The sequence below is a fragment of the Lepus europaeus genome, chromosome 1, assembly GCF_033115175.1.
Source record: "Lepus europaeus isolate LE1 chromosome 1, mLepTim1.pri, whole genome shotgun sequence".
Classification (NCBI taxonomy): domain Eukaryota; kingdom Metazoa; phylum Chordata; class Mammalia; order Lagomorpha; family Leporidae; genus Lepus; species Lepus europaeus.
In genome coordinates, this window is record NC_084827.1 from 156,569,858 (window position 1) to 156,584,912 (window position 15,055).

Genomic DNA, 15,055 nt, shown 5'->3' on the forward strand with positions numbered 1-15,055 from the left:
CAGCTCCCATGCAGGTGCAGAGGTCCAAGGACTTGGGCCATCTTCCACTGCTTTCCCACATACATTACTAGGGAGCTAGAATGGAAATGGGAGCAGCTGGGACTCAAACCTGCACCCATATGGGATGGCAGCTTCACAGTTTGCAGCTTACCCACTGCTACAATGTCAGCCCCATACAATCTATTTGATGCCAATTATTAAAAAGTATGCAAAATAGTTATAATTTAACTTTTCCTTATGTCTACCAAGAACAAAATTATAGATTACTATTTTGAAAAGCATTTTGTTAGAGATTATAAGTAACACATACTAGTTTGTAGATTTCTGTTTCCTTGAAAAGCAGAGTGACAGAGATAGACCAACATCTAGACAGAAGGAAACTGAGACAGAGACAGTCTTCTACCTGCTAGTTCACTCCCCAAATCTTTGCAAAATCCAAGACTAAGCCAGGCCAAAGCCAGAGACAGGAACTCATCTAGATCTCCCACATGTGTGGCAGAGAATCAAATACTTGAATCATCATCTCTTCCTTCCAGAAGGCACATTAACAGGAAGCTGGATCAGAAGTGTAGATTAGACAGGTCTTGAACCATGCAGCTGATATGGAATGCAGGCACCCCAAGAGGCAGCTTAATTCTGAGCACCACAATGCTTGTCACTGGTTGGTAGATTTCTAATCACTTATCTAAATGAAAAATATGGAGAACTGAAGAGAATACATTCATAGTATGTTTCTGGGACTAGCATTTTCAAATAACAATCTTTTGGGTCATTTTCATCATATACATAATGTGATATTGAGGTCACAGGCTAATGTTTAAAATATAGAGATTTCTACGGACTTGATTTAAAATGTAGGTAATTTTAAGCCAAGTCAGTATTTTCTTTTGAAAATAAAATGACTTGATTTTTCTCTTTGCCCCAGGATGGAATACCACACCTTGATTCAAAGTTTTCTCAAGGAAGAGGTAAAAGCAGATTAAGACAATCAAGCAGCAGCTTGGGGTCTCCTTAAGTGTTCAAAGAATTGCAAGACTTAAATCCACAGTCATGTATCATAGTCAAGAAAGAGATGACCAATCATCAAGTAATGTCAAAGAAGGGGAAATGCAGATTCTTCTGATTTGATCATTACAAACTGCAGACATATATTGAAGTTATAATGTAGTTCGTTAACTTGTATACCTATTAATTTAAAAATTAAAAAGAAATAACTTTAAATATGAAGAAGATAGCTGAATTTTTGAGAAAACAATTGTGCATGCTTTCCTCTTTGCCCTAATTCTCACCTTGAAAAAAATTATTCACAATTTCTGTAGAAAATTAGATACAGGCGGGCGCCGTGACTCTCTTGGATAATCCTCCGCCTGCAGCACCAGCACCCCGGGTTCTAATCCCAGTTGGGGCACCAGGTACTAGTCCCGGTTGCTTCTCTTCCAGTCCAGCTCTCTGCTGCGGCCCAGGAGGGCAATGGAGGATGGCCCAAGTGCTAGGGCCCTGCACCTGTATGGGAGACCGGGAGGAAGCACCCAGCCCATGGCTTTGGATTGGCATGCAGCGCTGGCCTTGGCGGCCATTAGGGGAGTGAGCCAACAGAAGGAAGACCTTTCTCTCTGTCTCTCTCTCACTGTCTAACTCTGCCTGTCAAAAAAATTAAAAAAAAAAAAAAGAAAATTAGATACATACCCAATTGGGTTCAGATGAGAGCTGTTTAATGAAAATATTTAATGACTGATTTTGATATAAATGACAATAGCTGAGAAAACATGAACACATTTCCTGGCATATAGTGTATATTATAAGAGATATTAAATGGTAATTGAATCTGAATTCAGTATATACAGAATTACTCTCAGAAATAATGAAACAGCTTTTAGAGCACAGAAGAGGTGCTTCATTTTCTTATTCATTCACTCACACTTTTAAAAGGAGAGCAAGAACCTTGTACATCTAAACCTGTATCATACAAGGGTATCTTCAAAAAGTTCGTGGAAAGTAAGCATTTTTTAAAAAAAGCTATGCAGTGATTTAAAAAACAATAAACGCTAGCACCAAATAAACTTTTCTTGTAATTTCATTTTCCATGAACTTTTTTGAAGCACCTCCTGCTATTTAGGCACTATTTATAAATGAGACTGAGGAAACAGTTTGGTATGTAACATTTAGAGTTGGCATTTTCTCTATCAATCATCACTACTACATTCATTCTCCAAGTGATATTTCTATCAAAGGTTCTGAAAGAGCATTAAAAGTCAAAAGTTATTTGAAGTTACATATTTTGACCTCCCGTTCAAAGTGTCAAAGGATGATCAATATATACTGCTAAAATATCTTGCTTTCACTTCCTTTCCCTCAGAGAAAGAGAAAAAAATTAACAAAAGATGAAAATTAAATTGTGTGCCTAAATCTTCTGAGTTCTCCATAGATGGTAGCAGGGAATGAAGCTCAGGTATGTATTTACATGAGAATAAAGTTGACTAGAAGTATGGAACCAAAACTTCAACAGGCTTATGGCTCTATAGTTTGGTCAAGCTATAGGAACATCCTATTTGTAGTTAAAGTAAACTGCAATCAGTTTTTAGGTATATTGAAAAACTGTGGGGCCCAGCGCCATGGTGCGGTAGGTTAATCCTCCTGGTTCCTGGCTTCAGATCAGCACAGCTCTGGACATTGCGGCCATCGGGGGAGTAAACCAATGGAAGGAAGACCTTTCTCTCTGTCTCTCCCTCTCACTGTCTGTAACTCTACCTCTCAAATAAATAAATAAAATCTTAAAAAAAAAAAGAAAAACTGCATTAGAAAGTAAATTAAGAAAATACTGTTTGTAGGATTTGGGTCTATTACCCAATATTAGGTAAAAATAACCCCAGGAAAAGAAAAAGTAATATTTCTCCATGAGGTTCTTTAGAATTTTAAGTGTACGAAATTGTAAAAGTTACTTAATCTTAGAGAAGATACTCTCTGTTCTACCAAATTTAAAATGAGCATCACGGAATATTGAATTAGATGAAAGGTCACCTAACCTTAGTTCAAATTTCAAATCTTGAAAAGCATCAGTTTATGATATAATATGGAGAAAATATCCTATAACTTTTTAAATTCCCCAATTATTAATTACCCTCTGATTTGAGAACAAAAGTAGTTATACGATCCATGGGAAAATACCACCAATCAACATTTTCAGTTTGATATGATTTTTCCATGCACTTACAACAGCCAGTGCATCATGGCTACGATACTCAGAAATGTATGATATGCACTGATTAGCACATTTATTCATTGAATGTTGAAAACTTAACAGAAAATAGGTAGTTAGATAATTTAGCAAAGATGAGACAGTTTTAGTTCTTTTAAACCTTTAAAATGAGCATTATGAAGTTACAAAGAAACTAAAAGACTAGACTGAGATGTCTATCAGATGTGACTAGTATACAGAAAGCACTCAATATTTATTATCATTCCCTGGTTTAAGAAGCAAATGAGGACTCTTTAAAAGTAGTTTCAAGATGACATAACTAATTCAAACATCAAATAGCAATCAAATGCTCTTCAAGTTATTACTTAAATATATTTATAACTTCTTTATTAAGTGGCTATCTGTATCACAACTTTCAAAGCCATTACGTTTGAGGGCATTGTTCCAGGAAGCGGAGACTTCTAATTATTTTTTTTTTTTCAGAATAAAATAACAATTGTTCTACTAATGTTGAAAAGTGAAAAATGTAAAAGCTTATATGATGCATCTAACCTCAGAAAACTTTATAATTCCATATAATAAAAAGAAACTACTAAATTATAAATGTTTGAGATAGAAATGCTTAACTAATCTACTTGATTAATGCACATTAAATATATGCATAATTTTATCACACTGCACACCACAAACATACACAAATGAAAATAAATAAAATATTAATTTGTACATCAATTTGGGAGGCAATATTTGTAGTATGGGAGTTCAATAGTTGAAGTATAATTTCAAGGATCTAACTCTTCAAATGTTAAGGCATAGTGTACCTGAGTCCATAGAAATGGATTCATCTGGGCCAGCACCGTGGCTTAACAGGCTAATCCTCTGCCTTGCGGCGCCGGCACACCCGGTTCTAGTCCCGGTTGGGGCGCCGGATTCTATCTTGGTTGCCCCTCTTCCAGACCAGCTCTCTGCTATGGCCCGGGAAGGCAGTGGAGGATGGCCCAAGTCCTTGGGCCCTGCACCCGCATGGGAGACCAGGAGAAAGCACCTGGCTCCTGGCTTCGGATCAGCGAGATGCGCCGGCCGCAGTGGCCATTGGAGGGTGAACCAACTGCAAAAAGGAAGACCTTTCTCTCTGTCTCTCTCTCACTATCCACTCTGCCTGTCAAAAAAAAAAAAAAAAAAAAAGAAATGGATTCATCTTTCAAATCTGCAAACTGTCTTCTATTACGAATCTCTTCTCAATTCAAAGTCAGTCTATTGTCTTAGTTTTAATTATTTCATGAAACCCTAAATTAAAAATTCACTCATTTACCCATTATAATAATTATTGATATGGACACTATTTTTTTATTTAGTAAATATAAATTTCCAAAGTACAGTTTATGGATTACAATGGCTTCCCCCCCCCCCATAACTTCCCTCCCACTCACACCCCCCCATCTCCTGCTCCCTCTCCCATTCCATTCACATCAAGATTCATTTTCAATTCTCTTTATATACAGAAGATTTATTTAGTATAAATTAAGTAAAGATTTCATCAGTTTGTACCCACACAGAAACACAAAGTGTAAAATACTATTTCAGTATAGTTTTAGCATTACTTCACATTGGACAATACATTAAGGACAGATCCCACATGAGAAGTAAATACACAGTGACTCCTGTTGCTGACTTAACAATTTGACACTCTTGTTTACACTCACTCCTATCCATATTGCCAATTTCAAAGTAATGTCTCCACAATGATTGATTTAAATTCATCCACTTCACATAAAAGTACAATACTCCCTCACAACTAGTTATGGAAAACTACATCTACTAAAATGTTAAGAATTAAGCAGTTACAAACATACAGGTTATTTTTTGTTTGCTTATGTCTATTTAAACACACCTTGAGGTCTGTACAAACTACTAGGACATTCTTAGAAAATAAATGGAGTGAGTGCAAAAGTGATGTGCACAAAATGGGCTGATCATGTGCATCCAACTCTCCTCAAGTCATAAGTCATAGAAGAACCACAAGCTGGGTAGTTTTGACAGAACATATTTGCAACAAGTTTGGAAACAGGATTCTTTCAATTACCAGAAACAGTGAGAACAGAAGTCAGATGAGATCAAAGTGAAAAATGCAGGAAAAGCTATATTCTCATCTAAATGTCTACAAGGAAATCTATTAGAACACATGAAGACCTACAAACTAATACAGAGTGTAAGAGGATGCCAAAGGCCATTATTAAGATCACGGTTTAAACCCCTCCATCCCCAACACCGGAAACAGTTCAACTCTTTCCCTCATGCATCAATCGATATCCTCCCTGGATAGGCAGAGAGTCCTGAAGTCTCTTTTAGAATCTTTTGTAACATCCTGAGTACAGGTGAGGAGATAGGAAGAACAAAGTTATGAGTTCCCATTCAATAAAAGCACATGGGTGAGAGAAGGGCCTTGCCTATTTGTAAAAATGGGGCTTGCTAACTTGCCTGCCTTCTCAAATGAACATTTTAATATGAAGCATTATTTTGTTGCAATGTATCCTCCAGGAATTCTTTTAACTTAATGGGAGCCTGTAGATGGCCAATTTCCAGGCCTCATTGGGTTAGAAATTATGCACTTATTTCCATGAAACTATCTTTTTCACCTCACAACAATCAAAAACTCTATGAAACTATCAATGTCTATTTTATCCTAAAATTAATTAATTTTATGTTCAGTAAATATTGTTTAGGAAAAGTCACTGTTGGCAGGTAACCTCTCTAAATTATGAGATTAAATTGTCAAATTACAAACAAACGATTTGACGAAACTATTTGTAAGTATTTAAGCAGTACATGTAGTACTTCAAAATTAAGATAGAACTCAGCTATACAGTGAAGTAATTTTTGTCTCCTTTTCATATTGATGTGACCAAGAATTAAAACAGCAGATATTTATATATTGTATATATAAAGATATAGAAGTCATGTGTGAATGTTAAACAGCTTTAGAGAAAAACAAACTAAATTTTTCTTTTTTTAAAAAAAAGATTTTATTTATTTATTTGACAGGCAGAATTACAGACAGTGAGAGAGAGACAGAGAGAAAAGCCTTCTTTCCGTTGGTTCACTCTCCAAGTGGCCGCAAAGGCCAGAGCTGCACCAATCCGAAGCCAGCAGCCAGGTGTTCCTGGTCTCCCATGCTGGTGCAGGGGCCCAAGCACCTGGGCCATCTTCTACTGCTTTCCCAGGCCACAGCAGAGACCTGAACTGGAAGAGGAACAACCAGGACTATAACTCGGGGCCCATATGGGATGCGGCGCCGCAGGCAGAGGATTAACCTAGTGTGCAACAGCACCGGCCACACTAAATTTTTCTTTACTTCCTTCCTTTCGTCCTTCTACTTTTCCCTCTCCTTTATTCTTAGTTTTCTCTCTTTTTTCCTCTTTCCTTATCACCTTTCACCTCCCACTTTTTATTTTTTAAATTAAATCATAGGCAGTAGATTGTTTCCAAGAAAGAAGATAATACCAATTTATTATCATGAATTTAATCACAAATCAGAAGAAGCAAAGACCATGCCAATAATTGCATAGATATAGAACTTCCCCAAAAAATTAAACATATTCCTCTTTCACATTTCTAATCCACCTTCCTTATATCTAACTGAGATATAGAAAGCAAAAGCAAAAACTGAACAATATGAAATTTAGAAGTAAAAATTAAAATAAAACTAAAATTTCATAAAATCAATAAAGTTTTCAAGGAAGTATTAACTATATTACAAGTAAATCCATTAATTACATAAAAATTAGTGAATGTTTTTGCTAATTCTCAAAGAATACTGGGAATACCTGGGAAAGTTTCTTCTCACATAGTAAAGAATCATCCATCTATGTAATTTAGAAACTAATGCAAATATTCTGGTTGGACACTATATATTTTATCAGTTTTACCAACCAAAGTGTCCTATTTACAAATCAGTGCATTACTGATTCTTATATTATGCTTATTTAATATTGCCTACACAAATTAGAAGCTAGAAAACTAACCAACATTCCAGACTATAGCAATAACACTTTGATATAAAATAAGACAAATGTAACATATAAAAGTAGAGCCCTAACAACTAACTTTGAGAAATTAATAAATTTATTCTACCCAGGTAGGTCTATTTTGTGATAGTTAGCTTTTTCCTTTATATAACCGAATCATCTATTTTAAATACCTTAGCATATTCAATATACAATTTTTGTGAACATACTATAACTCTACTGTTCCTCTTGATATCACACAACACATTGATGTTAAAATTTCTCAAATTAAAATATTAAAATGGAAATTAATGCCATATTCTTCTACCCCACCTGTGTGGCAGTACCATTACCATACAATTTCATTTTAAAAATGAGATCTCTTAGAATGGTACTTTTATGAATATTCCTATAAATCACAATTTACTTTGGTTTTCTAGGAGCATTTATTTAGGAAATTTTCTAATTATATCCCTTACTTTATTCGTTTTCTAGATTTCTTTATCTGAATAACTTGGCTCCCATACGTTAATTTGGACCCATTTTCAATTTTCACTGATTGGTATTCATGCTCTTTCCCTAAGTCATCATAATACTAAATGAGGGGGCTGGCGCTGTGGCATAGCAGGTTCAAGATCTGGCTGCTCCACTTCTGATCCAGTTCTCTGCTGTGGCCTGGGAAAGTGACTGAAGATGGCCCAAGTCCTTGGGTCCCTGCACCCGCTTGGGAGACCCAGAGGAAGCTTCTGGCTCCTGGCTTTGGATTGGCTCAGCTCCAGCCGTTAAGGCTATTTGGGGAGTGAACCAGTGGATGGAAGATCTCTCTCTGCCTCTGCCTTCCCGTAGCTCTGCCTTTCAAATAAATAAATCTTTGGGGGGAAAAAAAAAAAGACAGTAAATGAGATTAAATCTCCAAGTTTTAGAGGCACTTTGCAGCATGAATTATTATTCATTATTATTCTTCCCCACCCCAGTTTAAGCACCTACAAACTTTCAAATCAACCTCAAACTCCAGATACCTTCCTAAACAGTGAAAAATATAGGTAAATTACCACCAATCGTGTGGAGAGTTAGAGGGCCACCTCCCTAAAACTAGGGAAAATGCATTTTAAGAAATTTGACAAAACTAGAACCTATCCTAAAAATGCCAACTTCACTAAAACACTTAATTGATGAAAGCATATTCTTTAATTATTTTCAAACAGGTGAATTTTGTCATAGATTTTGAAAAGAATTGAGTTCAAAATACTGAATTCAAGTTCACAGGAAAAGTTTTTCAAGCTTTCTTTGTCTATCCAATCCTCAATTTGGTTGCACTGTATAAATTACTTTTTTCAGCACAATTTTTTTTTCCTGAATAAATTCTCAAAGACTAGCTCCATGGAAAAGAAAAAAAGAAGAAGACCTAAATGAAAGATCTCTGGGAGTGAGATCCCAGTGGAAAGAACAGGGCCATCAAAGAAGAAGGTACCTTTCTCTGAAGGGAGGAGAGAACTTCCACTTTGACTATGACCCTATCGGAATAAGATCAAAGTCAGCGAACCCTAAAGGCTTCCATAGCCCTGGCAACTCATGACTAGAGCCTAGGGAGATTACTGACGCCATGAACAGGAGTGTCAAATTGTTAAGTCAGCAACAGGAGTCACTGTGTACTTACATCCCATGTGGGATCTGTCCTTAATGTGTTGTCTAATGTGCAGTGATGCTATAACTAGTACTGAAACAGTATTTTTACACTTTGTGTTTCTGCGTGGGTACAAACTGATGAGATCTTTACTAAGTATATACTGAATCGATCTTCTGTATATAAAGATAATTGAAAATGAAAAAAGGAAAAACCTGGTGTTAAATTGGAAATGGCATAGAAAATTAATTTTTTTAAAAAAATATATTATGTAAGATCTCTGTCTTTAATGTACTGTACACTCTTATTTAATGCTATAACTAGTACTCCAACAGTATTTTTTTTCACTTTGTGTTACTATATGGGGCAAACTGTTGAAATCGTTACCTAATATATACTAAACTGATCTTCTGTATATAAAGAGAATTGAAAATGAATCATGATGTGATTGGAAGGGGAGAGGGAGCGGGAAAGGGGAGGGTTGTGGGTGGGAGGAAGGTTGTGGGAGGGGGAAGCCATTGTAACCCATAAGCTGTACTTTGGAAATTTATATTAAATAAAAGTTTAATTAAAAAAAAAAAAGAAATGGGCCAAGGACCTCAATAGACATTTTTCAAAAGAGGAAATCCAAATGGCCAACAGACACATGAAAAAATGTTTAAGATCACTAGCAATCAGGGAAATGCAAAAAAAAAAAAAAAAAAAAAAAAGACTCTAGCTTCAAAAAGCCACCTTCAGTGAGTTACAGCATCCTGAGGTAGACAACAAGAAGTTTAGACAGCAGTTTGTGATATTACTTTTAAAAAAATGAAGTTAAATTAATTCACTTTAAATTTTAAATTCACTTTATAATCTAGTTATTAGGTTACTGTGAAAATTACTTATGAGGCCTCCACAATTTTTCAATACTATTTAAATTGTATAAAAAAGAAAAAGGTGGAACGCTAAAATAGCCTTAGTCCGGTAATCTCTATTTAAGAAGGTTTTAATTTCAAATTTTGAATGATATTTACTATAAAGAAGTAATTAGCCTGTGAATTCACTTTAAAAAGCCTGTGAAATGGAAATTAAAAGAAAATACAAATTAGGAATGAAAATCACAGCAAATTTCTTACCTATGATCTCTGTTCAATTATTTTAACCCAGAAAGTTTTTCTCTTAAATTTACTTTTTTAGGTTAAGCACATCATGATAAATCATCAAAAAAATATTTCTTCCATTACTGTAAACAGATGTAAGGACCACAAGTTTATACAATTGCATAAGCTGAGTTAATTAACAATCCCAGTTATATGGAAGAATTAAAGCTAATTTTTTTAAGTCTGGTCACAGCTTGAGGTATCTGTATTTTGAGATTATAGAAGTCATGAAAAAATTGGAGCTTTAAGTATTCTACATTGCAGATTATACTTTATACACCAAAATAAATAAGTTCTAAGTATTCATAATTAGGCAAGGATTGCAGAAAATGCTTATACGTAAAGCCTTTTAGTTATTTTAATATTTGATCCTACTTTATTGCTGCTTCACATAAGACCACTAGAGTAAAATGTTATTATGCATATTTGATATTCTCCAACTGCTCATTAATCATGTGGTAAAATAACTGACGAAGTGATGGTGAGTAAGTCACATATCATTCTAAAGTATCTGAACATGACATTGGGATTCTCTTAATTAGATCAGTTTCAGAAACACTAGCAATTCAGCAATGAGAACACACAGGTATATTTCTAGATAAGATTCACACAGACACACCCAATACACACAGAAACATACACACACTCACATCACACATATAATTATTAATTCTCACTTCTAGATTTCCTGAAAATTATTTTAAAACAGTCAAATAGCAACATATATCTTTGATTTAATACCAATTCTAGGTGCGAAAAATAAATATGCAAAAACTCCAAAACATCTTCATAAAATACAGTTTCTACCATATTTCTAGAACTATGCAAATATTCTGCAATATCTTGGCAGAAAGCAAAGTTGTTATGACTTTCCAAAGGCCTGTGTCATTTTGCCATTTCATACAATGGCATTCATTTCTCCTTTGTAGAAAATACAAAGATGAGATTTAAGGCATTTGTTGATATGCAACTATTTTTGACTATTAATGCTGAAATAAACATTTTATATAATACAATAAACTTCCTGACACAACAATGAACTAATTATTTTGTAATGAAAATAATTGAATCTGCTGAAGAATCATGCACTTCACATTATGGAGCTCAATACAGGCTCACAGTCACTCGGAATTAGCAGGATTGCATTATGAGGTTCCTCTTAATTTTTTAGCACATACATCTCCAAATATTAATTACAACAGGAAGAAGATAAGCATGGATTCTTTCAAGACAAACTGTAAAATAATGTTACAAAAAATATTTGAGTAACCAGAAGCATGGATAATGAATCCTTGGCTTTCAATGGCACAGTTATCCCTTAAGGAAGCTATTAATGTTTCATGGATCAAATCTTTTCATGTGTCCCTTTTATTATTTTAACCTAAATACTATCCTCACAAATAAAAACTTGATTTTTTTTTTCTGTTTTCTAGAGTTAGATAAAGCACTCTAAGAGTCACATGTGCTTCTAACCCCAAAGTAGTCTTTAATCAGATCTGATAGCATGCTCTTGTAGCAAGTGGATCTGAAGCGCCCCCTCTTTTCCATCATCAATCTTCCTCAGCCTGGCATTCATCAAGCTGCATGGCAACTCTCATTCACGCTAAACAAGCTTTCAGGTGAATTTACTTTGGAATCCCAAATGTTCCAAATCACCCTTTCAAAGAATTGTGCCCAGACAGCCCCTGGCATTCTGATAAAAGTGGTTTGTCAATAAAATGCTGAGTGAAACGGCTTGTTTGGAATGTATGGTGTCAGCTGAGAGACTGGTAGCTGAGCAAGCATCTTTCGAAAAAGGGAAAGCCTTTTAAGTGAATAAAAAAGCCCATTGCTTGGGGCAGGCATTTGGGGCTGCAGTTAAGTCACTACAGGGGATACCCGCATCCCATATCAGAATGCCAGGGATACAGTCCTGGCTCTCCTCCCAATTCCAGCTTCCTGCTAATGTGCACCCTGGGAGACAACAGGTGATGGCTCAAGTACTTGGATCCCTGCCACCCACCTCAGAAACCCCTATGGAGTTCCTGGCTCCTACCTCTGGTCTAGCCCAGCCCTGGCTGTTGCAAGCATTTGGAAGTGCTCACTCTCTCTCTCCCTCTCTCTCTCTCTCTCTCTTGTGTTTCTATGCCTTTCAAATAAATAATTTTTGTTTGTTTTTTTAAATAACCACTTGCTTGTGGTGACTCACAACTATGCACATATAATAAAACCTATTGAAGTATACTCATTAAATGGGTACAATGCATGTATGGAAAAAATATCTCAATAAAGCTGTGTTTAAAACCACTTCATTATAATACATGAATAAATACTATGTTAGTATTAATCCACTTGACAGCAGCAAGTTGTAGGAGTTACTTTGAGGCCACTATATTGAAGCTATATAGATTAAAATCAAGTATGCTTTTGTTCCCTTGCCAACTTATACTATGTTATTTATTCAAATTTTTCAAAATTGTGGAGTTAATTAATTTTTTCATTAGAAATAGAAAACTGAGTGCCTAACAAAATTTGTCTATGTCCCAATCCACATTTCATAATTAATGTAATATACAAACTTATTTATTTCTATTAATTTCTAATTTTCCCCCACTCAATAGGAAATTAGTCTACAGAGTCAACAATATAGGTTAAAGGGAACTGCTGGAAATTCATTAATCTCATTTTCTTTACAGAACATACATTTATTTCAAGTAGCAGAGTAACAGAGTTTTGTGGCAAATGAATAATGTTTATCCCATGATAATACATTGATGAAAGAATCGAATTTGGTCTTTGGTTCTCAAATTTCAGCCTTCACCAGGACTATGAATCGCTTTGACAGCTGGCTACACAGACTCCAGACCACATGGCCATGACTCAAATGCCTTTGCAAACCCCCAAAACAGCACTTGTAACAACCTAATACACACTCTTTAATTCAAGAGATTCTAAACTAGGAGGAATTAGTCATTTTTACATTATAGAATATGGCTAGAATATGTATTTAAACTTAATCTAACTTCACAGAATTATTTGAATTACAGATATTTCTAAGTAAAAATTCAGGAATGTATTTACTCCATTCTCACAATTTACAAAGGAAACAATTTATGTAAGAATCAACATGATGCTTTGAAGCATACACAAGTGAAGCTGTAAGACTAGAACTCGCTAATTCCTGGGTGGAAAAAAAGGCTTAATTTCCTACATTATGACTTATGCAATATTTTAAAAACTAACTGGGGGGCCAGCGCTTTATCACAGTGGGTTAAAGCCCTGGCCTGAAGCACCAGCATCCCATATGGGCGTCGGTTCAAGTCTCGGCTGCTCGTCTTCCAGTCCAGCTCTCTGCTATGGCGTGGGATAGCAGTGGAGGATGGCCCCTGCACCTGCGTGGGAGACCTGGAAGAAGCTCCTGGCTCCTAGCTTCAGATTGGCACAGCTCCAGCTGCTGCGGCCATCTGGGGAGTGAACCCGCAGAAGATGGAAGACCTCTCCCTCTGTCTCTACCTCTCTCTCTGTCTCTACCTCTCTCTGTAACTGTCTTTCAAATAAATAAAAATAAATCTTTTAAAAAAACCCTAATCCGTGTCAAAATAAGAACCTGAATTCTGATAAATCCACATTATGATTTTATTATTCTATGCCAAACAGAATTATATTTTTTTAGAACACCATCATACATGCTTAAAACAAAAACAATTTTTAACTGAAATCAGGACTGAATCACAAGTTTTAAAAAGCATATAACTTGTTAAATATGCATTGCAATTGCTTTATGACATTTTGGCTATGATCATCTGGTAATGACTGTACTCATTCCCCACCCTGCCATATTTTTTTAAATGTCCATTAAATAGAAATCAGAAGTATTTGACAAGCTACCAAACTTTTTTTTTTTTTTTTTTGACAGGCAGAGTGGATAGTGAGAGAGAGAGAGAGAGAGAGAGAGAGAAAGGTCTTCCTTTTTGCCTTTGGTTCACCCTCCAATGGCCGCTGCAGCCAGCGCATCATGCTGATCCGAAGCCAGGAGCCAGGTGCTTCTCCTGGTCTCCCATGCGGGTGCAGGGCCCAAGCACTTGGGCCATCCTCCACTGCCTTCCCAGGCCATAGCAGAGAGCTGGCCTGGAAGAGGGGCAACCGGGATAGAATTCGGCGCCCCAACCGGGACTAGAACCCGGTGTGCCAGCGCCACAAGGCAGAGGATTAGCCTGTTAAGCCACGGCACCAGCCAAGCTACCAAACTTTTCAAGCATCAGCTTAAGTTTTTTTTGTTAGTCTTTTCCTGAGCCTGTGAAAGAAAAAAAAAAAAAAAAAAAGAAAGAAAGAAATCCTTGGGGGGGGGGGGGGAACACATGGCAAGGAATTTTAACAAATATATATCCTACAATAACTTTGAAACGATGTTCAAAATGTATCTTTCAATATTCACATACAACAAGTGGTCAAAGAGAGATTTAGTAAAAATATAGGTTTTAGCCTTCCTCAAGATAATTACAGTATTGGCAAACTTTCATTGAATACTTACACTTGATTCAGGTGGCTTTAGAGTACTTCATTCTAATAATCCTATGAAATAAGCACTTCTATTACCTTCTATTATCCTTAGCTTACAAATTCTGTAAAATAAGTCTTAGTAGGATTGTAGAAATTGCTCAGAGTCACACAGAAGAGGTAGAAGCAGTCCTCAAAGAAGGTCTACACAGGAGTTTTTGTGCTTAAGGATTCAATATGCTCGTGTTTAATCTATAAACACATCTGCTGAGTGAGGTGTGTGGTTTTTTTTTTTTTTTTTTTTTTTGGAAATGTGGTATTTAAAAATCTGTGATGTCATTTCTTTTGTATCCAGACATTTCTTTCATTTACTTGTTTTACAAAATTAGAACAAAAAAAAAAAAAAAAAGCACAATGAGGAAAGATCTTCCTGATCTATTATTGTATGCATTTCATTTCTTCGCTCCTCAAAGGGATTGTTTTTAATGATTTCTTTTTCTCAAAATAAATTTTATTAGAAATAAATTGAGTACTCTGTATAGAAGAAGAAAACTCAAATTTTTCAGAAAAAAAAAGAAAACGTAACAAGATAATCTTCTTGTAAATTTGATTTTAT